The following is a 23,936-nucleotide window of genomic DNA, read 5'->3' as shown; positions in this document are numbered from 1 at the left end:
ATTCCAGCTGAGGTCTAACGAGTGGCTTATATAAATTCAGTATAACCTCCTTGCTCTTGTACTCTATGTCCCTATTAATAAAGCCCAAGATACTATATGCTTTACTAACTGCTCTCTCCACCTGTCCTGCCACCTTCAATGATCTATACACATATGCAGTCAGATACTCCTGCACCCCCTTCAAAATTCCACCCCTTATTTTATATTGCCTGTCCAGTTCTTCCTACCAAAATGCATCATCTCACACTTTTCCACATAGAACTTCATCTGCCACCTATCTGCCCACTCCGCCATCTTGTCTATGTCCTTTTGAAGTTCCACACCATCCTCCTCACAGTTTACATCACTCCAAGCTTTGTATCATCTGCAAACTTTGAAATTGTCCCCTGCACACCAAGATCTAGATCGTTAATATATCAGGAAAAGCAAGGGTTCCAATACCGACTCCTGGGGAACTCCACTACACACCTTCCACCAGCCTGAAAAATATCCATTGATCGTTACTCTCTGTTTCCTATTTCTCAGCCAATTTTGTATCCACGTTGCTACTGTCCCTTTTATTCCATGAGCAATAACTTCTCTCACAAGTCTGTTGTGTGGCACTGTGTCAAATGCCTTTTGGAAGTCCATGTACACCACATCAACAGCATTACCTTCATTGACCTTTTCTGTTACCTCTTCACAAAACTCCAACAAGTTAGCTAAACACGATTTCCCTTTTAGAAACCCATACTGGCTCTTCCTTATCAACCCATATTTTTTCATGTGACTACTAATTCTATCCCGAATAATTGTTTCTAGAATCTTACCCACCACTGAAGTTAAACTGACTGGTCATTGCTGCCAGAATGTCCTGGGCCAGTGGCACAGAGTTCCATAATTTTTTCCGTGTGCTCTCAGCACCTTTGAGGTGTGGCTGGCCCCCCATCTCATCAGCATCTGTGTTCAGTGACAGTGTGGTCCTAAAGGGTTCAGCTCACAAACGGTGCCATAGGATCAATAGAAGTTAAATTTTCGCCACAGCATCTCCATGATATGACCCTGTTCACAGAGCACAAGTGACCTGCCATCAGCCTGTTTGGGTGGTGAGTGGTCCCATGGATGGGATGAGGACAATGACGGTGAGTGTGAGACGGTGAATGGTGATGTCCTTTGAACTGGCAGCGAGTGAGGGCCCTGTGGATGTGTGATGGGTTTGTGAGTGTGTGAGTTGAGAGTGATGAAAAGAGTGACTTGCCCTGGCAGAATGGAGGAGACCATTCATCCTTTTGCGGCACTGGGTGGCTGTCTTCTTTTGAAGGGCATTGGCACTGACCACCGCTACCACTGCCTCCCAAGCCAGATTAGTACTGTTGCTGCCCATCCTGCGGCCAGAGCGGGGGTACAGGACATCCCAGTGGGCCTCCACAGCATCCAAAAGTCGCTCGAGGGATGCATCACTGAACCTGGGGGCTACAGTCAGTTTCAGGCTTCACTTTCAGGGCCATGTCTTCCATGCAGCAGTGGTGGGCTGGAAGCACTGAGATGTGTGCTTGCGGCTGGACTTTAAACATGGTGTCCAGTGTGATCCAGTGGCAGGGTGATGGCGGGCAAGCAAACGAGAGCCCGCCTGCCATGGAAACAGCGTGTTTCCTGCAAGTACATAATTAATGTGGGGGATTTAGGATGATACGGTGTGAAAACCCACCATCATGACCGGCGGGTAAAATGTAATTTTACCCACCAGCTACCACACTTAGTGCAAACCTGGGATCATTCCACCTAGGGTAATGGAGACGCCATCATATTCAGTTCCCACATAGACTCCGTAGCTTTGCTACAAATTTCGACCCCTCCTCTGTCTCAGACTGAACCAGAGTGTTTACAACCTTGATATCTTAATTGACCATGAGCTCAGTTACTGACCTTTCAACTTCTCCAACCAAAGATCACCTACTCCTATCTCTTTAAGATTGTCCACACCAACCCTGGGTCAGCCTATCTGTTGCCTCTGTCACTTCCAAGCTGAACTGTTCTAATGACCTCTTGCTGGGTTCTCATTTTCACCCTTCATAAGCTGGCTCATCCAAGCCTCTGTTGTTCGCATCCTATCTCACACCGACTTCTGTTATTGTCCCTGTTGCTTGTCAACCTACAATGGCACCAGGTCCCTCAAAGGCTTAAATTTAAAATTCTCATCCTAATGCTTAAAACCCTTCATGACTCCATAACTCCTTATATTTGTAAACCCTTCATCCTAAACTCCTTCCAAAGATCCAATTACTCTGACTCTGCCCTCTCCTGCATACTTTTCCAATTGGCAGCCCTATCTTCATCTGCCTAAGCCTCACATTCTGGAATTCCATCCCTGAGTGCTTCTGTCAGTCCATTACCTTCTGGTCCTTTACAATCTCCTTAAAACCCTCTTAAAACCCTCCCTTTTAACCAACAATCCTAATATCTCCTCCTTTTGTTCAGCATCCTTTTTAAAAATTACACATCCTTGAAGTCCCTTGAAAAACTTTTCTATATTAAAGACACTATAATAGTGAATATTGTGGAGCAGAATCCTCCCCTCCCGCCACCTGTGGAAATCATGGCGGGCGAGGGAAGAAGATGTGGCGGGAATCCAAAAATCACTTCCCTAATATTGGGAAATCAAGTCGGGATCGTGTTCTTCCGGCTTTCATAGTGGGTTAATGGCAGGTCAACTTTCCCACTGAAGATCATCAGGAACCCACTTTGCATCTTATTACTAGGCCAATAGACTGGAATCTTGTGCTCCATCAAATCTTCCGCCATCAGCAGGAGTTCATGCCGCTCAGTTTCCCGACTTAACACGTGGCATGCACCAAGCGAGGGAAACTTACTTATAGGGCTTACTGGTCAGTCGACGCTGTCTGCACCATTGGTGAGGATTGCAGGAGATGGTACTCAAGGCGGGGGGAGGGGGCAGTTAAAGGCACAGAGAGAGGGTGTTTGAAGGCCTGAAAATTGTGGGGGAGGGGGGATTTGAAGGCTTGAAGAGAGGCAGTCATTGAATGCTTAAAGAGAGGGGGATTGAAGGATCGAAGAAGGGGGGTTTGAGGGCTTAAAGAGAGGGGGTTTGAAGGCACGAAGAGAGGGGAATTGAAGACACTAAGAGAGGGTGGGTGTGACCGGGGAAGGGGGTTGTGAGCAGGTGGGGAGGGTTGTGAGCGGGGAAGGGGTTTTGAGAAGGGGAGAGGGTTATGAGCAGGAACGGTGTTGTAAGTGGGGAAGAGGGGTTGTGAGTGGGAAAGAGGTGTTGTGAATGTGGAAGGGGGTAGCATTTTATAGGGAGGGGTCAGTGGAGTCAATAGAGGAGTACTGGGGTATGAGGGTATTGATGGAATGAAGGGTTGATGACAGTGAGATGGGGAAGTGGGATGCGGTAGGGTGGATGGATAAGGGTATGGGCATGGCAGGTGTAGTTCTCATTGGGAAGATCATTGAGGAGGACAAGAATAGTGGCATGGATAACAGGAGTTGGAAGGATCAGGGTGGACATAGGCACTGTGGCTGGTGTGGGCTCATCGAGGAGGGAAGGCATGTTGATGGTTATGGGATCCAGGGTGATGCGGGGAGGTTCAAGAGTTACAGAGAGGAGAGTAAACATCACATGGGGTGGGGTGGGGCGGGGGGGTGGTGTCAATGGTTTTTTGTTATTCATTTACGGGATGTGGGTGTTGCTGGCTAGGCCAGCATTTATTGCCCATCCCTAATTGCCTTTGAGGAGGTGGTAATGAGCTGCTTTCTTGAACCGCTGCAGTCCATATGGTGTAGGTACACCTACAGTGCTGTTAGGAAAGGAGTTCCAGAATTTTGACCCAGCGACATTGAAGGAAAAGCGATATATTTTCAATCCAGGGTGGTGAGTAGCTGCCGAAGGAGCCTTGGTGAGTTTCTGCAGTGCATCTTATAGATGGTACACACTACTGCCACTGTTCATCAGCGATGTTCATCAGCGCTCAGTGGTGGTAATGCCATTGAATGTCAAGGGGTGATGGTTAAATTCTCTCTTGTTGGAGATGGTCATGGCCTGGCATTTGTGTGGCACAAATAATACTTGCCACTTCAGTCCAAGCCAGGATATTGGCCAGGTCTTGCTGCATTTGGACGTGGACTCCTTCTGTATCTGAGGAGTCGCTGAACATTATGCAATCATCAGCGAACATCCCCACTTCTGACCTTATGATGGAGGGAAGGTCTTTGATGAAGCAGCTCAAAATTGTTTGAACCAAGGCTGTAATGAGGTCAGGAGCTGAGTGGCCCTGGCAGAACCCAAACTGAGCATCAGTGAGCAGGTTATTGCTAAGCAAATACTGCTTGATGGCACTGTTGATGACCCTTTCCATCATTTTACTGATGATGGAGAGTACACTGGTAATTGGTTGGGTTGGATTTGTCCTGCTTTTTGTGTACAGGACATACCTGGGCAATTTTCTAGCCAGGTAGATGCCAGTGTTGTACTGGAACAGCTTGGATAAGGGTGCGGCAAGTTCTGGAGCACAAGTCTTCAGTACTATTGCCGGAATATTGTCAAGGCCCAAAGCCTTTGCAGTATCCAGTGCCTTCAGCCGTTTCTTGATATCACGTGGGGTGAATCGAATTGGCTGAAGACTGGCATCTGTGATGCTGGGGAACTCTGGAGGAGGCCGAGATGGGTTATCCACTTGGCACTTCTGGCTGAAGATTGTTGCGAATGCAGCCTTAACTTTTGCACTGATGTGCTGGGTTCCTCCATCATTGAGGATGGGGATATTTGTGGAGCCTCCTTCTCCAGTGAGTTGTTTAATTGACCACCACTATTCGCGACTGGATGTGGCAAGACTGCAGAGCTTAAACCTGATCTGTTGGTTATGGGATCGCTTAGATCTGTCTATCACTTGCTGCTTATGCTGTTTGGCATGCAATTAGTCCTGTGTTACAGCATCACCAGGTTGATACCTCATTTTTATGTATGCCTGCTGCTGCTCCTGGCATGCCCTCCTGCACTCTGGTACTGGGTGGGAAGTTGGTGGATGACAGGAGGAGGGTAAAAGCTTGTGGAGAGAGTTTGAAAAGTGATACGAACCATCACGACAGAAAGGCTGCTCAGTAGTAAGGCAACACCCTCGATGTCCAACTGCGAAACACCGAGGTGGGAGGAGGGCCTTCTTGGGGGGTGGAGCTGAAGGTCAGCACAGCTGGACAACTAAAGGGAATAATCATGGGGGGACTGTATCAGAGCTTTGTGCTTTGCAAATCCTCGCTGTCTGGTGAAGGACACATGACAGCAGGTCTGGCCCAGAGAGTTCTCATTATAATGAGATGCCAGCAAGGTGTAGAGCTGCTGTTCACTCTGAGCCATTGGCCATCAGCTCTCGGCAGGGTTAGGGAAGAAGGGAGGGAGGGAGAGGAATGTCTACAAGGGGCATGCAGGTTAATGGCAACCAGCTCGCGACTACAAACCTCCATCCTCCGGGGGGAATGGACGTGCCTGACCAGGACTCATGTGGTTCGTCTTTCTATTAAGACAAGGTGAAGGTCTCTCTATAGAGTCTTGAGGGCAGTGGATGCAAGTGGAACTGTGTGAGAGGGAGGCCTCTCGCACATGGCTTTCATCACCCTTGTCAAAGAGCGATGTCTCCATGTGCAGGCATATATTAGGGAGAGGAACACCCATCCTTGGTCTCCCAGGATGTCCTTCACCTGAAAGGGGTGGAACGTGAGTGACCATTAAAACAACTAGCAGCAAGAATGAATCCAGGAGACTTTCAATCAGTGCAATCTAACATATATTTACAAGTACCAAAACTATATACAATGATTATACACCCATGCCACCGGTGTTCATTCAAAACTCCTAAATTTTTTTAACTCTACCATTCATCTGAGTGTGTTCCCGACATCTGCAGCAGAGGTGGAGGCAGCCTGCTGACTACTGTGCCCTTTTCTCTGTGATGACTTTGGTGGGCGTCCTCTTGAGGCCTGAGGCCTGGAGGGCCCCAGCCTACTTTGGGTTTCCTGGTCAGAGGCAGGTGCTCTCTCCACAGTCTAAGCAGCTGGAGCTGATGGGATCACAGGCAGGGGGAATTAGGAACACCTCTATACCCTTGGAGTGTCCAGGTCGGATGCCCCCGGGGTGTTCCCTTGATGCTCCTCCTTCCTTTGCGTACCCAAGGGCCCTTCCCTGACTCTTTGAGGAGAAGGAGCTCCTGGAGGGAGGACATGGTGCCCTGTCCCCCTCTCGCCCAGCCACTGCTGAAAAGCACCCATGGCTAGGATAATGGAGTGCAGACCGAAGCGCATATCTGGCAGAAACTGCACATTCTGTTGCACCAGGGTCTCCATGGCATCCACCATCCTCCCATGGAGTCTTCCATGCACTTGCATGCCAGAGCCACAACAACTCAGAGCATGTGAACACACTCCTCCGTCTCTCGTGCTGCTCTGTTGAGGGCCTCTGACAGCTCTGCCTGATGTTCCCCTGCGTCTCTTTGATGCTCCAGCATCTTTTCCATGGCCGCTTCCACAGGCTCATCATCTGACTCAGACTTAGCAGGAGCCTCGTCTCCAGCAGTGCTCCGAGTGCCAGAGACCTCGGCTCTCACTGCCTCTGCCTGCTGCGGACACGTGTCTGTGAGATGACCACAAGAGTGTGAGCCTGAGCCTAAATTAGATATATGACCCACCGAGGCGTGTATCTGTAAGCTGGTGGAGGGTGATGGCTGTGCAGCTGTGAAGTCTCATTATCTTCTTTCTCCAAGGTGTTCTGGAGGCTGGGGCTTACTTTTGGGGCAGAGGCTGCCCTCCCCCTCTTCCTGCTGGCACCTAGAATGGAGAGAAGAGAGAATGAGTGACTGCCCAGGCTGGCTCAATATTGAAAACATCAATCACCTTGATTTTCTGAAGTTCTCGGAATAATGATGCTTCCTCACTAGATTCTTGGGAGGGGCTGATTTCGCCTTCGGCACAGGCATGGTCTCAACCTCACCTGCCAACTCAGCAGCCTACTGCTCAAATAGCGTGAAGGGTCAGAGCTCAGGCATCCCACCTCCTGTCTTCTCTCTATCTCTGTCCTGTTGTGGGCTGTCTTCTTCTGCATAAAGACAGGCAGATGGATTGTGAACACGTATGATGAAAGAGCAGGTCATAGGCTGCTAATTCTGTGGCTAATAGCTGACCTCCCTGACTCCCCAAAGCTGGACCACCATGTACAAGGCGCAAATCAGGAGTGTGATGGAATACTCTCCACTTGCCTGGATGAGTGCAGCTCCATGAACATTCAAGAAGCTCAACACCATCCAGGACAAAACAGCCCATTTGTTTGGCACCCCATCCACCATTTTCAACATTCACCCCCTCCACCACCAAGGCACAATGGCAGTAGTGTGTACCATCTACAAAATGCACTGTGGCAAGTCACCAACGCTCCTTCAATAGCACCCTCCAACCCCGCGAGCTCTATGAGCTCGAAGGACAAGGGCAGCAGGCACATAGGAACAGCACCACCTGCAAGTTGCCCTCCACTCTGCACCCCATGGCTATGCCTTCACTGTGTCTGGGTCAACACCCTTTCTAACAACACACACATGGACTGAAACTGTTCAATGAAGCAGCACCCCATCACTTTCTCAAGGGCATTGAGGGATGGGCAACAAAAAATGCTGGCCTTTACAGTGACACCCACATCCCATGACAGAATCACAAAATGAGTGCTGATGTCAGATTGGAGTGAGCAGATGGTTCATTTATCCTAGCGGAGCGGATAAGGCCATTGACCCATTTCCTGCATAAGGTGGTCCTCCTATGGGCCCCACAGGCACTGACCATCATGGCGATCTCCTCCCAGACCACTGTGGTCAGGCGAGAGGGCCACCTGCTGCCACCCTATGGAAAGAGGATGTCCTGCCTTTCCTCGACAACCTGGAGGAGATTCTCCAGGGAGGCATCACTGAACCGTGGAGCTGGAGGTTCCTGCCTTTTGCTGCGCATCTTTCTGCAAGGGTCCTGGCACCGTTAATGAAGGGCTGTCCTTTTAAATATGGCCCGGACATGACAAAAGGGCAGTTGTCTATGTCCGCCCTGCCACGAGACTCAACGCGAACTGCACTAATGCATAAATAATGAGGCAGGAAGCACACGATTGCTTGTAATCACCCAATCTGTTCATCAGCAGAAGGCACTCCAACTTCCCGCTCCCGCCATGGAGTTTAGGCCCAGAGCGGAAGATTCCGCCTATGACGTACGTTTATTATCTACTATTCCATCATTGTACATTTAGGTTTGCAGTAGAAGGAATGCATTGGTTTGATGGGCCAAATGGCCTCCTTCCATGCTGTAACTATTCAATGATTCTAAAGCAGATTTCTTGGTGTGAGTGTGCTTTCGCTGGCGGCAATGTGAGTTAAGACATTGGGCAGAATTTTACGTCCCGCAGGCAGACATGCGCCCGGTCTGACCGGGCGTAAAATAACTTGTGATGATGTCGGGTGAGCATCCTGAAGTCATTTCGCACTCACACGATATTTCAGTCGTTCGGGGTGCACAAGAGTTGGCAGCGCGCCCGCCAACAATTAAGGCCATTAATGTATTAATTAAGAGCGATTTTTTGTTGCCCATCCAACCTTACAGGTTGGCAGGTGGGAGAATCGGCCAGGCGGCCTTTGGATTTTTGAGGAAACTACATCCATGGGCGGGATGAGGTTTCCGAGATTAATTTTAAAAATTAATTTAAAAAATTAATTTAAAGAAAATGTTTTGACAGAATTTTTATCATCTATATGTTCATCTATATGGAGCGAATCCTATGTGGGGACATTTTTTTCGCATTTTTTCACAATTTCATAATCTTTATTTTTGTTTTTAAAATTCTTCAGCTCCCTGAGGTAGCTCTCTGCCTCCAGGGAGCTTTTATTCTGCGTTCCCTGCGCCTGCGCTGATGTCAGCGCTCACCCTCTTCCCGGCAGCGCTGAGTTTTTCAGCGCGCCTTTCATGCTGGCCATTAATTGGCCAGCCAGTTTAAAAGCGTGGGCGGCGACCCATTTCCAGACCACACCTGCACCCGCCCACCGCGCCCGCCCGACGACCTGAAAATTCGGCCCATGGCGATAATTTGGTTGCCTTTGGATTCTGGGGATGAGTTAGGTTTGTGGTACAGGGCTTGAGGACAAGCTCTGTTTGTCATTGGTTAGGATTGTTGCTCTTCATCCTCAGTGGGTGGTCTGCTAAGTCAGGGGATGGGGTCTGCTACTTTTAGGTATTGAATCACTGTGCTTAATCATGTTTTGCTGGTCACTCTGGACAACTGTTAGCTCCTCTAATGTATCCCATAAGCTTTTGGGGGCAATATCCCTCCCTATGCATTGCAGTTGCTTTTATTCTGGCCCAGGCAGAAACATCTGGCTGGCAGATGTTGCTGGAAAGTACAATTCTCTAGTACATATACCAGCACATTTATAGAGGAATTGAGGGAGGCAACACCTTCTTCTTATCTTGCATTAGTACCCTGGGGTCTCCTGCCTCACAATTCCAAACTTCAGCTTGTTTTCTCCAGAGCACTTTACATTTATTGGCAGGAAGTTTGCATACCAGTTATGGCATTCAAAGAGGCTACCAAGTTCTTTGAGACTCCAGAGGTATTTGTCTTTTGTGGAGCAGCAGCTGCTTTATTTTTGACTCACAACTGTGGAGAAGAAACTGATTCTTGTTAATTTAGAAAAAAACTAACTACAGCCCCTTCTGCAAGTGATTACTCAGATATGAATGCAAATTTGCAAATAGCAGGACTGGTCTTGTGTTTCTTGTATTTCCATATAAAGTCAGTCCGTGGTGTTTGATAGTTGATTGAGACTTTGGCACACTTGCCCAAACTGTGCGTCATGTTTAACAAGCTACAAATGGAATACATTTACTACTTGTTTTCGTAGGATTGGGCCAAGAGCTATATTTGTGCAAAATACAAAGCAGACTTTGCTTCTTGCCGAAAACCTTGACTTTTTTTTTACATCAAAACTGCATTACTGCTTCTTAAATTTTGCTCCCTACTTTCTTCACTCCTTTTCTGCTGGAACCAACTCTCACTGGATGGCTACCGGTAGTATGAATACAACTCAACAAGATGGCCATTCCCAATTTGTGATACTGCGCAGTGACAGTAGGTGAATCACAGTTTTATTGCCCTGTCAATTCTCGCCCACTATGGTTCAATAAACCTCTGGCTTAGTTTCCCCTTTATACAATAGAAGAACCATCATAGATTTCAGCAATAAAATGAGATGAGGCTGCTAGCATTTGTGACAGTCAACCAGCACAATTTCAGAATGAAGGAAAGGTGCAGAACTTCCAGAGTGTCAGCTGTGAAAGGTTCTCAAAATTCCCACATTTTTCATATCATCAACAAGGATATGACTTTTGGACTTTTACCTGAAACCAGACAACGAGAGGAGACAGAATACGCATTCTTCCCTGTTAAAACAATCAATCCAGAGAAAGACACAAAACTAAAGCCCATCAAAATCTTGCATAAATAATCGCTACTAACTACTGAGGCAGGAAGACAACAATCAATGCAATTATACGAACCCATCAATACTCCATACATACAATGGCTTTCAGTTCAAGACTAGTTACGGGGGCAGGAAGACAATGATAAACATCATGCGAGCCTATTAAAAACAACGAGACAACAATCACCTGGGGAAGCTCACTAAAATCAAACAAAGAACTAACCTTGATTTGGATTGAGATAAGAAATTCAAAAATAAACAGTATAACTGGACCAGCAGATCTGAAGTGAGCAGTTTTTTTTTGGGCAGTGAGCAGGAGGGTGAGCGGTTTTGCAGAGTTTAAGCAGGGAGCTGAGCCAAGCGGAGGAAAGAGATCTGGAGGTTTGTAGGCCTGCAGGCAACATCACGGCGAGGGGCACGGGGTGGCAGGCTCAACCGAAGACAAACAAGGCCACAACCGCAGCCCTCCATGAAGATCGACCACCCACAACCGCGTCCTCCACCCAACTGAAGAACTTTCACAGATTCTACAGACCAGGACCACGTGAGGACGGCAGGCCCCAGAGGACACAAAGAGCGTACCCCAAAACTGCAACTGGCTTACCTGGCTGGATTTCGAACTGTCAAGGAACCCTGATTGGTGAGCATGATCTCTCCTAGTACAATTTAGTTAGGTTTTTGGGGTGGGACAAGGGTAAGGGGATTAGTAGCGTGATTTTCCCTCATTATGCCGTGTGTTCCCCATTCTTAACTAAGTGTATTTTGTAGGTCTGTATAATCTCAGTGTAATCCTAATGTTATAAGTTCATTTGTGACTTCAATAAACTCAGTTTTTTTTCTTACACCAAAACCAGTTGTCTGCTGCACTTTGTCACAACCCCCAAATAAGTCCAAGGTCTAGAACCCAGGGAGTGGGAGCGATTCAAACCGCTCAGAAGTCAGAGGTGAAGCTGACACACACACCACCACCCCCTACATAAAGCTGACAACTTTCTGTAAGCTCAGTTGATGAATTCACTGTAGGCTGAGTAGTACAGCTCTCCAAGGCCCCAGATTCCATTCCCAGTCTGTGTTCTTCTTAACCAGGCAATGGTAATGCTGAAAGAGTTAGTGCCAGTACCCTTGGCTCCGAAGAGGAAAAGAATAACCAGGGTTCCTGCTCCCGATTCCTCTTCAGTGACCCCTGTGTAGATGTTGGGTTACAGACAGGATCAAACTTGACTGTGGCACCTTCATGGTTTATAAGACTTTTTGGACTCTAAATAATCCCTCATATGAAAGCTATCATTTGGGTGAGGCATTAGGGAACATCCAACAACTCTACAACATACCCATCACAAATCACCACCTTCAGGAGACAAGTAGAAGGAATATGTCTTAGCTAAAGTCTTAGTAAACAAATGCAGAGTCTTTGGAAAATTGGGCATGCAAAGTAAATTTGAAAATTTACCTTTGAAACACTTTGGGAATGTGGTTTGAATAGACGCTCAGCCAAATATGTTACCATAAATCTTACATTTACAAGAATGATGGTGCACCTTCAGACTTATGATGGTTACACTTTATCTGTTCAAGAGGAAATTCCCAGGTGAAAGAAAATGAAAAATGCACTGATTGTACGCAGATATCTGGTTGCATGATTTGAGGAGGAGGACTACAATCTTCGCCAGGGTGGAATACGGGCAATTAGAGTATCTGCAGCCTGGTAGAGCCTGTCAGCCGTGGGATTAGCATTCCTTTGATGTCAATTTCAACTGAAAGCAATGGAGCCTTCTCATTCCCTTGGGACTGTACCAGGCCACCTGCCAAAATTGTGATGGGAAATTGGCTGCATATCCATAGAAAATCAAAACCTTTACCTCGATAAACATTAAGATATAATTCTTGCAGCTTGATTCATAATGGTTGACATTTAATTCATTAATTGCTAAGAGAAATAAAAAGGCAGAGAAGTCTGTTAGTAGCACTGCTATTTTGTTTATCCACCAATGTGGACATAAAAACAGCTTAGTTAAAAAGGGTTTGGGATTCTTTCAATTAAAGCTGGAGGAAGACACTTCTTACTGATATTAAAACAGAAAATGTTGGAAATGCTGAGCAGGTCAAGAAGCATTTTTGGGAAGAGAAACAATTCATGGCCCAGTTTTTCAGAATCGAAAATGGGAAGTCCTGACCCCATTTTTGATAGATCCCATTTTAGCCAGTAGGGGAAAGAGGGCAGGGTGTGACTTATGCATGACAGAAACCTAAACGCATCAGGGCTATTTGAACTCAATGCTGAGTTCAAACAGACCCCATTTTCACTGTAGTGAGGGTCTTAACCGCAAGGTGAGAGTTGCAGATTTTTAGAGTAGTCATAAATGCCATAGAAAGGTGGGTAACGTCTGTACAACTGTCAAGCTGTTAAGTTATTTAAATTCACAGCCCTTTAGAATTTAGAAGAACAGCCTGCTTGTGTCAGTGAGACGTAAAAATTTAAGCCATGAAGTTATTTAAATTGCCAGCCCTTTAATTAAAAAAAGGCCATCTGTGTAAGTGAGAGCTGAAAAAATCTAGCCTAGCAGTTACAATAGCTGTTTGTTGACAATATCCCAAAAGTAATCATTATGTTATGATTAACACTTGGGCCTTTCCACGAACTATCATTATCTCAGTAGGGGATCTTAAGTTCACAGTTTGATTGACAGCTCAAAAAGGTGACTAGAAAAGCTAGTAGAATGTTATCATTTACTGTGAGGGGAATAGAATACAAAAGTAGAAATGCTATTCTTCAGAAATACAGGGCTTTGGTGAGACCACATCTGGAGTACTGTATACAATATTTGTCTCCTTATTTAAGGAAGTGAATTGGAAGCAGTTCAGAGAAGTTTTACTAGACTATTAGCTGGAATGGGTAGGTTGTTTTATGAGGAAAGGTTGGGCAAGCTATGCCTTTATCCACTGGAGTTTAGAAGAGTAAGCGGCAAATTGATTAACACATATTTAATCCTGAGGGGTCTTGACAGGGTGGATGTGGAAGGCATGCGGTCCAGAAGACAGGGAGGAAAATATATATACCTACATCACCCTGGCTACACTATAAAATTATTATTTTTAAAAATGGACATAGACTTTTCCCTGACTAGCCATCACTCATGCCAGAGGAATACCTAGCCTTCAGGAAACAGCAGAGACCTCATTATCTTTAAAGAGGCACTAATGCCCTGTGACTGCAGAAAATCAAATTCCAAAGAAATGCACCCACACCATTTACATTTCTAAAGCAGAGCTGGCCAATGGAAACTGTGTGACTGAAAGGACAAAATGGACTCTGGCTCCTCTATTGAACACCTCTAGATTCCAGACCTGGGAATATACATCTTTTGTCCAATGCCCAGGAGAAGAAGTGGGAGGTATGTCACATGACCTCCACAAGCTGCTAGAACCTATAATATTGTTTTGTGGAACTGAACCCAGGCAATCTACTATTTTACCATCCAACAGGTAAAGAGCCTGGCCCTAATCTATACTCTGAACTATTGGAACATCATAACTCCTGTATCTGTGCCTATAAGAGTCATCCATCTCTACGTGCCTTCTTTCATTGGGGAAGTCATCACTTCTGGGAAGATGGATCACCCTGCAACAGTTTCAGCCTGATAACCTCTGAAGAAATACCCCATTGAACATTTGATTCTGGACTCTGGACTCATATGAAACTATAACTCTTATTTTTACTGTGGTCTTTCCCTGTGCCCCTTTCTTTCCCTTATCCCTAATTTATTGGGCAAAGGTATGAGGGCAAATGGGGCGGACATTGTGAAACCCCTTCCCGTGTTTTGTGCACAGCAGGCTTAAGGGTGGCCTACTCCTGCTCCTAATTCGCATATTTGTATGAAAGGTTACTAAAGGATTAGTTGTCTTTGATGTGCAGAAGGCCATAATAGCTATTTAGAACTTTACAGTGTTTCATCTTAAAATGGTTCCTGAGCCTATGGTGGATACTAGTGAGTTGGCAAGGAGGGTGTAAAGCCAAAGGGTGGTGGGTGGGTTGGCATGAGTTGGCTTGAGTAGGTGGTAAACTGGTATAGGGCTGTAAGGGGCCATTGGGGTGGGTGACGGGACATTAATCTGGCATGGAGGGTATGAGGGGCCATTAGGGTGGGTGGGGGAGCATGATGGCACGGAGGGTATGAGGGACCATTGGGGTGGGTGGAGGCCATGGGGAGTGGGTGGGAGCATGGTTGACATGCAGGGTATGAGGCGAAATTGGGTTGGGGGTGTAGTAGTAGGGTCTGGTACCTAAAGGGTTAACGTGGGACTGAAGACGGTACCCCCCATACAGTGATGTAAGAAGGCACATGACCCAGACCTTGGGTCAGTTTACACATGGATAGTGATGTGTAAAGGCCTAGTATGGTGTCCCCTCCATACCTTACCTTCTACTGTAAATATGTATATAGGTAAGTGTTGTTAATAAAGACTTGCTGGTAATATACTAAAGACTACAAAGACTGCTTCATGATGTCCAAGCAGCATCCTTTCAAGGTAGTGATGATAGAATACATCAGGTGGGGGGCATGAGTTGGCAAGGATGGGGCATGTGTCAGGGTTGGGTGTGTGAGGGGTGAGGGCTAGAGGGCCTGATATTTAGCAGAACAACTGGGATGAAATTCCAGAGAATCAAGGTGTGCCTTGGCACTCTGCCTCCCCTGTGGCCATCTCCGATCTGCATCTAGGAACAGCAGGCCTGACTCCATGCTGCCACCCCCCTCCCCCCACCACCACTCCCAGAGGGAAGATCCTGCCATTCAGGTGAGTTTCCCCTGAGGCAGGTGTGGTGTGCCAGGAAATTTCCCGACTCCCACTACCAGACTCAGGAGCAAAAATCCAGGCCAATATTTCAGGTCGATGGCATTTTGCCAGAACTGGAAAGTGTTAGAGATGTAGCAGGTTTTAAGAAAGTACAGTGACAGGAAACCAAGAGAGGGGAGGAAAGAGCAAAAGGGAAGGTCTGTGATAGGGTGGAAGGCTAGAAAGAATCAAAATGAAGGTGGTGCAACCCAAAATGAGATGATAATGGGACAAGTAAAGAAACAAATGAGGGTCTTTGGGAAAACAGAATCATTACCAAAAGCTAAAAGCAAAATACTGCAGATGCTGGAAATCTGAAACAAAAACAAAAAATAGCTGGAAAAACTCAGCAGGTCTGACAGCATCTGTGGAGAGGAAGACAGAGTTAACGTTTCGAGTCCGCATGACTCTTCATCAGAACTGAAGAGAGATAGAAATGAGGTGAAATATAAGCTGTTTAAGTGGGGAGGTGGGGGGAACAGGTGGAGCTGGATAGAGGGCCAGTGATAGGTGGAGGCAAAGGAGAGATTGTCAAAGGCGTCATAGACAAAAGGGTGTTGATGGTGGTGATATTAGCTGAGGGATGTGCTAATGGTGACATTAAGGGTAGAATGCAGGATGAGCAAGTGACAAATAGCCCTAGTGGGGGTGGGGTGGGGGAAGGGATCGAAATAGGCTAAAAGGTAGAGATAAAACAATGGATGGAAATAAATTTTAAAATAATAATAGAAATAGGTGGGAAAAGAAAAATATATTGAAAAAAATATATAATAATTATTAGAAAAAAGGGGATCGGAAAGGTGGTGAGGATGGAGGAGAGATTTCATGATCTGAAGTTGTTGAACTTCAACAAATTCAGATCATGAACTCTCTCCTCCATCCCCACCCCCTTTCCAATCCCCTTTTTAAAAATAATTATTATATATTTTTTAAAATATATTTTTCTTTTCCCTTTTGTCTATGACATCTTTGGCAATCTCTGCTTTGCCTCCACCTATCACTGGCCATCTATCCAGCTCCACCTGTTCCACCCCCCTTAAACAGCTTATATTTCATCTCCTTTCTATTTCTCTTCAGTTCTGATGAAGAGTCATACGGACTCGAAACGCTAACTCTGTCTTCCTCTCCACAGATGCTGTCAGACCTGCTGAGCATTACCAAAAGCTGCTGTTTGAAAAAAATGGGGGGATTGGTTATGATCTGAAATTGTTGAACTTAGTGTTTAGCCTGGAAGGCAGTAAACAAAGTATCTCAGCAAAAGCTGAGGTACTGTTCCTCAAGCTTACATTGATTTTCATTGGAACAGTGTTGGAGGCCAAGGACAGAAAGGTCAGAATGGCGGATTGGGAGTGGGAAGAAAAATTAAATTGACAGGTGATGGGAAGCTTTGCATCATGCTTGCAGATTGAATGGAGGTTTTCAGCATTGCGGTCACCCAATCCATGTTTGGTCTCTCCTGTTTAAATATGGACTCAATGTAACTGATTAATTTAGAACTGCATGCCATGACTATAGTTATGCCTGCTGTGCTATGAGAATGTACATAAGGGATGAGCTATTAAGTTGAGTTGGTCATTGTTGAATTTGCTACCTTGATCTTTGTGGGAACACAAAGGTTAAAGGGGTGGAAGATAGAAAGGAAAACTTGGGCAATTCACTCAGTATGGAATGTCCTGTGTCCTGTGTATGCTGCATTCCTAAGACAGGATATAGACAATAAAATGACCAAAAGCTTGTACTATAAAAGATCAGGTACGGGGTCTGTTCTTATTGCAAACATTTCAATAGTACAAATACCTATGATTATAAAACAAAAACTGCAGGATGAACATCATCAAAGGAACCCTGAAACAGTGTGAAGGATACACCTGGGTGATTGTCAACGTATGGAATGCTAGGCTTCTTTGGAAGCTTGTAAGTCAATAAAGGACATTTTGAAACAGGTTATAGGGACTCTGACCATGAAGAGTAACACCTCTCTTGACTACTCACAGAGCTGACCATTCACGGAGTAACCAATCCCTGATCATCACAGGTTCTGAACAGAGGCCTCCAAGATCATCTTCCGGTCCAGAGTCCGCTCCGTGGAGCAGGATGAGATGTGCTCACATTTCTTCTTCCAAAAGGTACACAGAGAGAGCTCTGTGATCAGCAGCTTGAAGGAAGAAGACGGCTCAGTAAAGTCATCGCAGTCTGACATTTTGAGGATCAGCAAATCCTTTTATGCCGGATTGTATGACGTGAAGCCCACAGACAGTGCGGCCTCCCAGTCCTTCCTATCCTCTATCACAGAGGTCTTAGACAACAGTACACGGGAGGGTCTGGATAAACTGTTAACTCCTGATGAACTGACTAAGGCCCTTGAGTCCTTCGAGAAGAGCAAGACTCCTGGAAGCGAAGGCTTGCTGGCTGAGTTGTATTCGGCTCTCTGGGACTGGATTGGCCCAGATCTGCTAGAAGTGTACAGGAGTATGCTTCTGGACGGCAGCATGTCAGAATCCATGAGGAAAGGCATCATCACCCTCATCGACAAGCATAAGGGGGAAAGGGAGGAAATTAGAAATTGGCGACCCATTTCACCGTTGAATATGGACCATAAAATTCTGTCCAAAGTCATCGCCAATCGGGTCACGTCTGCTCTGGAATTGGTGATCCACCCTGACCAGACCTGCACTGTGCCTGGCAGGAAGGTCTCTGACAGCCTTGCGCTACTCAGGGATACGATTGCCTATGTGCAGGACATGGGTGTGGACACCTACCTCATCAGCCTGGATCAGGAGAAGGCCTTTGACAGAATATCGCACACCTACATGGTGGATGTGCTCTCCAAAATGGGGTTTGGGGAGGGAATCCGCATCTGGATCCAATTGCTCTACACTAACACCTCAATCAATGGGTGGGAATCAGATAGCTTTCCTATTAAATCTGGAGTCAGGCAGGGCTGCCCTCTCTCCCCTGTCCTGTTTGTGTGTTGCATAGAACCTTTTGCTGAATCCATCAGGAACGATCCGGGCATAAGAGGAGTGACGATCCCAGGCAGTGGAGGCACTCAGGTCAAAGCCTCCCTGTACATGGACGATGTCGCTGTCTTCTGCTCAGATCAGCTGTCGGTGCGCAGACTGATCCACATCTGCGACCAGCTCGAACTGGCCTCAGGAGCCAAGGTAAATCGTGGGAAGAGCGTGGCCATATTCTTTGGGAACTGGGCTGACCGATCCTTTGTCCCCTTCACCGTCAGGGCTGACGGCCTGAAGGTGATGGGGATATGGTTCAGAGGGACCGGGGCATGCGTTAGAAACTGGAAGGAGCGAGTGGCTATGGTGGAATGAAAACTGGGTATGTGGGAGCGACGCTCCCTCTCCATTGCAGGTAAGAATCTGGTCATCAGGTGTGAGGCACTCTCGCTGTTGCTGTACATGGCGCAGGTCTGGCCCATTCCACACTCCTGCATGATGGCGATCACCCGGGCCATCTTTCGCTTTATCTGGAGGTCAAAAATGGATCGTGTCCACAGGGACACGACGTACAAGCCTCTAGATAAAGAGGGAAAAAAACTTGCCCAACATCGCCTTCATCCTGATGGCCACCTTTGTGTACGGCTGCATCAAGCTGTATGTAGACCCTCGGTACACAAACACCAAGTGTCACTACGTGCTGAGATTCCACCTGTCCCTGGTGTAGTGAAGGATGGGTCTGGCCATGCTGCCATGGAACGCTCCAAGTAGTTGGACCATGCCGTACCACCTGTTCCTCGTGGAAAAATTTATACAGAGAAACGCCTTTGACCACAAGTCCATCAGGCTGTGGTTGGCACGTAACATCTTAGAGGCCCTGCGGGAAAAGGGGATGGTGGATCCTGTCGGATGGTTCCCTGAGCCGACTGTCAAAGTCATCTGGCAGAATGCCTCATAACCAGAACTTTCCAACAAGCACCAAGATGTAGCTTGGCTGGTGGTGAGAAAGGCCCTCCCCGTCAGATCCTTCCAACACACCAGGAGTCTCACCCTCTCTGCATGTTGACCTCGAGGTGGCTGTGGAGGGGACGAGACCATTGTTCACCTCCTTGTGGAATGTGCCTTTGCAAAGAAGGTCTGGAGAGAGATGCAGTGGTTTCTGTCGAGGTTCTTCCCAAGCAGTTCTGTGGCACAGGCTGCGTGCTCTACAGGCTGTTCCCAGGGACACACACCAAGACAAACATCAGCTGCAGCTGGAGGGTCATCAACTCGGTGAAAGACGCTCTTTGGTCTGCCCGAAACTTGTTGGTTTTCCAGTGCAAAGAGTTGTCCCCAACCGAGTGTTGCAGACTGGCACATTCCAAGGTCCAGGACTACATGCTGAGGGATGCACTAAAGCTTGGGGCAGCCGCCGCAAAGGCCCAATGGGGAAAGGTCGCTGTCTAAGACCTTTCTGCCATAGTGCATTGAGGGGCTGGGAAAAGTATAGACCCCTCGGGCTGTACCGCTCACAATGAATGTATTCATTGAACACTAATTGTATTATAATTGTATTGAAGCACCTCAGAGTGCAACATGATGTATGTCGATAACTCCAATACTATTGCACTGTCTGACTGTCTGTAATGACCATATTGAAATGATTGTAATATTCATTGATTGTATTGAAGCATCTCATGATCCGTAAAAGTTGAATCTGATTGCACCTTTTGTGATGGCGATTTAGAAATGTTTTGTAATGTTCTTCCAGATATTTTATGAATAAAGTATATTTTTAAAAAAATGTATAGAGGGTATAAGAAAGGGGTACCTTCCGTTATTCCTCAGTGTATAGTTGGACATTGACCAAAATGTCAGGAGTTACATTTTTTTCCCGTGGGCATCTGATCAGTGCTCCAGATATGAACGGAGAGTAGAGGGGAGCAGCATGTCTGGGTTAGAGGAAAGCTGGTGAGTATCGTGCAGGGAACGTGTAACTCTTCAGCATCCTAGTTGAGTTGAAGTGGAGAGCTGAAGGGAAAGTGCCAGTTTTTCTATAGTTGAGTTAAAGGCAGAATGCCTGGGCGAAAGAGACCAGTTTTTCCATGGGTCGAAGTAAAGAGATTGAAGGGAAAGGCTGGGGACTGTGTGGGAGATTCAGCTCTGTGGATGTCATCCAGACAACTGGATGTGTTAACCTTTGATCTCACAGTTTAAAGACAGGGCAGTTGTCCTGTGGACTGGGAGGATTCAGCTCCTGTGGGGTACTTATAAGATGAGGACACAGCTGAATCGAAAGTGATCAGTTTGTGAGTTTTGTTTTTCATTAGTGGGTCCGACATGGTGTTATTCACCTGTTCATCAGCTATCAGTGTGCTATTCATGTTCTTGTGATTTTGAAACACACTGTAATAAAATTAATCGGAGAATTTTGTAATCCTATGCCTTTGCCAGTGTTGTTATTTATTCTATTCACGTCTGAATTGTAGTAACAGCTCACTTGTTACACCAGTGCAGAGGAGACTGCAAAATGAGCAGCAAATATGCACACTGAATTGAAAAAAAGTACAATTAAATTATTGTTTCACCTGGTAGGAGTGTTTGGGGCCCTGGACAGTGGGAAGGGCGGAGGTAAAAGAACAGGTGCTGTAACTCCTATGCTTGCATGAGAAGGTGCTGTGGGGATGGGAGGGGGTGTTGAGGGTGATTGAGGATTGAACTACGGTGTCGCACAGGAAAAGTTCCCTTTGAATGTTGAAGGGGGAGGGGAAGACATGTTTGGTGGTGAGAGAAGAAGTGTGGGAATTGGGACAGGTGGCCGAGGTCCCTGTCAACCATCGTTGGGGGGAATCCTCAGTTGAGGAAAAAGCAGGACATATCAGAAGTAGGTTTGTGGAACATGACCTCATCTGAACATATGAGATGCAGGTGAAAAAACTGGGAAGAGAGAAGAGAATCCTTACATGAAGCAGGGTGGGGGAAAGTATACACAAGATACAAAATGCATGGAGTCAGTAGGATGATGGTTAATATTGACCAACAGTCCATCCCTACAAATGGAGACAGAGAAGTTAAGGAAAGGGAAGGAAAGAGTTGGTGATGGACCATGTGAAGGCAAGGGAAAGGTTGAAATTGGAAGCAAAGTTGATGACATTTTCCAGTTCAGGGTGACCACAGGAGATGGCATCAACAAGGTCATCGATATATTGGAAAAAGATGCGGGGGAGAGGCTGCCTGAATGGAACCAAGGATGTTCCACATATCCCACAATTAAGACCCAAATAAAAACAGAAAACGCTGGAAATAGCAGGTCTGGCATCATCTGTGGAAAAAGAAAGTATCAACCTGATAACCCAGGGATAGGTAGGAAAGTAAGTTGTGAAGATGACATAAGGAGCTTACAAAGGGATATAGATAGGTTAAGTGGGTGGGCAAAAATTTGGCAGATGTGGGAAAATGTGAACTTCACTTCAGCAGGAAGAATAGAAAAGCAATATATTATTTAAATAGAGAGAGATTGCAGAACTCTGAGGTGCAGAGGAATCTGGGCTTCCTGATACATGAACCACAAAAAGTTCGTATGCCGATACAGCAAGTGATTAGAAAGGCAAATGGAATCTTGTCGTTTATTGCAAGGGGAATGGAATATAAAAGTAAGGATGTTTTGCTACATTTGCATAGGGTGCTGGTGAGACCACACCTGGAGTATTGTGTACAGTTTTGGGCTCCTTATTAAGAGAGGATATAAATACATTAGAAGCAGTTCAGAGAATGTTCACTTGACTGATAGCCGGAATGGGAGGGTATTTTATGAGGAAAGGTTGAACAGGCAGGACTTGTATTCATTGGAGTTTAGAAAAATGTGAAGTGATCTTATTGAGACTTATAAGATCCTGAGTGGACTTGACAAGGTGGAAGCTGAAAGGATGTTTTCCCTTGTGGGAGAGAATAGAACTAGGGGGCCCAGTTTAAAAATAAGGGGTCTCCCATTCAAGACTGATGAGGAGTATTATTTTCTCTCAGAGGATTTTAGTCTTTGGAACTCTCATCCCCAGAGAATGGTGGAGGCAGGGTCATTGAATATTTTAAGGCAGAGGCAGATAAATTCTCTAGTAACAAGGGAGTCATTGAGTATTGGGGGTAGGCAGGAATGTGGAGTTGAGGCCACAATCAGATCAGCCATGATCTTATTGAATGGTGGAACAGGCTTGAGAGGCCAAATGGCCTACTACTGCTCCTGATTCATATGTTCAAACCATCATAGAAAAGTTGAATAAGAATAAAACTAGCACTATGGATTACCTACTCCATGTAGGTCCAAGAAGGCGGCTCACCGCCACCTACTCAAGGGTAATTAGGGATGGACAATAAATGCTAGCCTTGCCAACTATGCTCACATCCCATGAGTAAATTTTAAAAAGCCAGTTATATCTTCATGGATGAAAGCATAATCTTTGGGATTTCACTTGCTAACATGGTGAGGTTGGCAGCATTCTGATGGGATTGGGAATGGGGCCAACATAGTGGAACCAGCAGATGTGTAGATAGTCCATGAGGCAGCAATGTCTTTGACAGGAGACTCAAGGAGTCTGGCAGTATTCTTATGGATACTGGTGGTGAACTCAAGGACATTGGAATTAGATGCAGTGATACTGCAAAGAGTGTTGAAAGACTGTTAGCTTTAGAGCAGGCTTTGAATTGCCAATAGGAAGCCTTGCCATTGACCCCAGTTATGGGAAATTATACTTTGTAAATTCAGTCTTCGGTTTGGGTATCGCTTGCAATGCTGGCATTTGTTGCCCATGCTTAGTTGCCCGTGGTAATGGTGCGTCACCTCCTGGAATCACTGCAGTCTGTGTTATGGCAGTGTCCCAGAATGCTTTTATGTAGGGTGTTCCAGGATTTTGACACAGTGGCAATGAAGATTCATGGAAAATATATTTAATGAATGGGAAACCTTGGTCACAACTTTCTGGTATGCACTTCCCACTTGTAGTACAAGCTCATAGAATTGTTTCTGTGATTCGTATTGAGTTTACATTGCACTAGTACAATTCCAACTAAGAAATTATTCTTCATGTGTGAAACTAGGGAGCAGGTGGCCAACACTGGTAGGTGTGCCTTCAACGGCCTAGGTCCTAAGTTCTTGAATTCCCTCCCTAATCCTCTCCACTTTTCTATCTCTTTCTTCCTTTAAGATGCTCTTTGAAACTTTCTCTTTGACCAAGCTTTTGGCCATCAGCTGAATATTACCTTATGTGACTTGGTGTTGTTGTGGTGTCTTTGATGTACGGACTACAGGAGACTCAGGTACAGGTTACAATCGTTTATTCGAGCAATTGCAAGGAGGGCACCATCTCTATGCAGCTTGAGACAGTACTCTGCTAAGCTACAAGTGTTCACCATATTTACACATTATTGGTCACATACAAGAACATCCTCCAGATTCCGATCTTGTCAACATATAGGTTTATATTAAACAGAGAGGTCTCTGGTACAAAGGTAACCCTACTTTCACCCAGGCAGAGACCTACCTTCCTATCTAAGCTGGGACCATCTGTCCTTCCCCTATCTGTTGAAGAGCACACTTAATCTATGTTATTGCCATCCTCTGACTCCAGTCTAACTCCCAGGACCTTGCTGGTGATTGCAAACCCTGAGGGTGTACAAAGTTTGAGAG

The sequence above is a fragment of the Cetorhinus maximus genome, chromosome 8, assembly GCF_964194155.1.
Source record: "Cetorhinus maximus chromosome 8, sCetMax3.hap1.1, whole genome shotgun sequence".
Lineage (NCBI taxonomy): Eukaryota > Metazoa > Chordata > Chondrichthyes > Lamniformes > Cetorhinidae > Cetorhinus > Cetorhinus maximus.
This window is presented reverse-complemented; position numbering follows the sequence as displayed.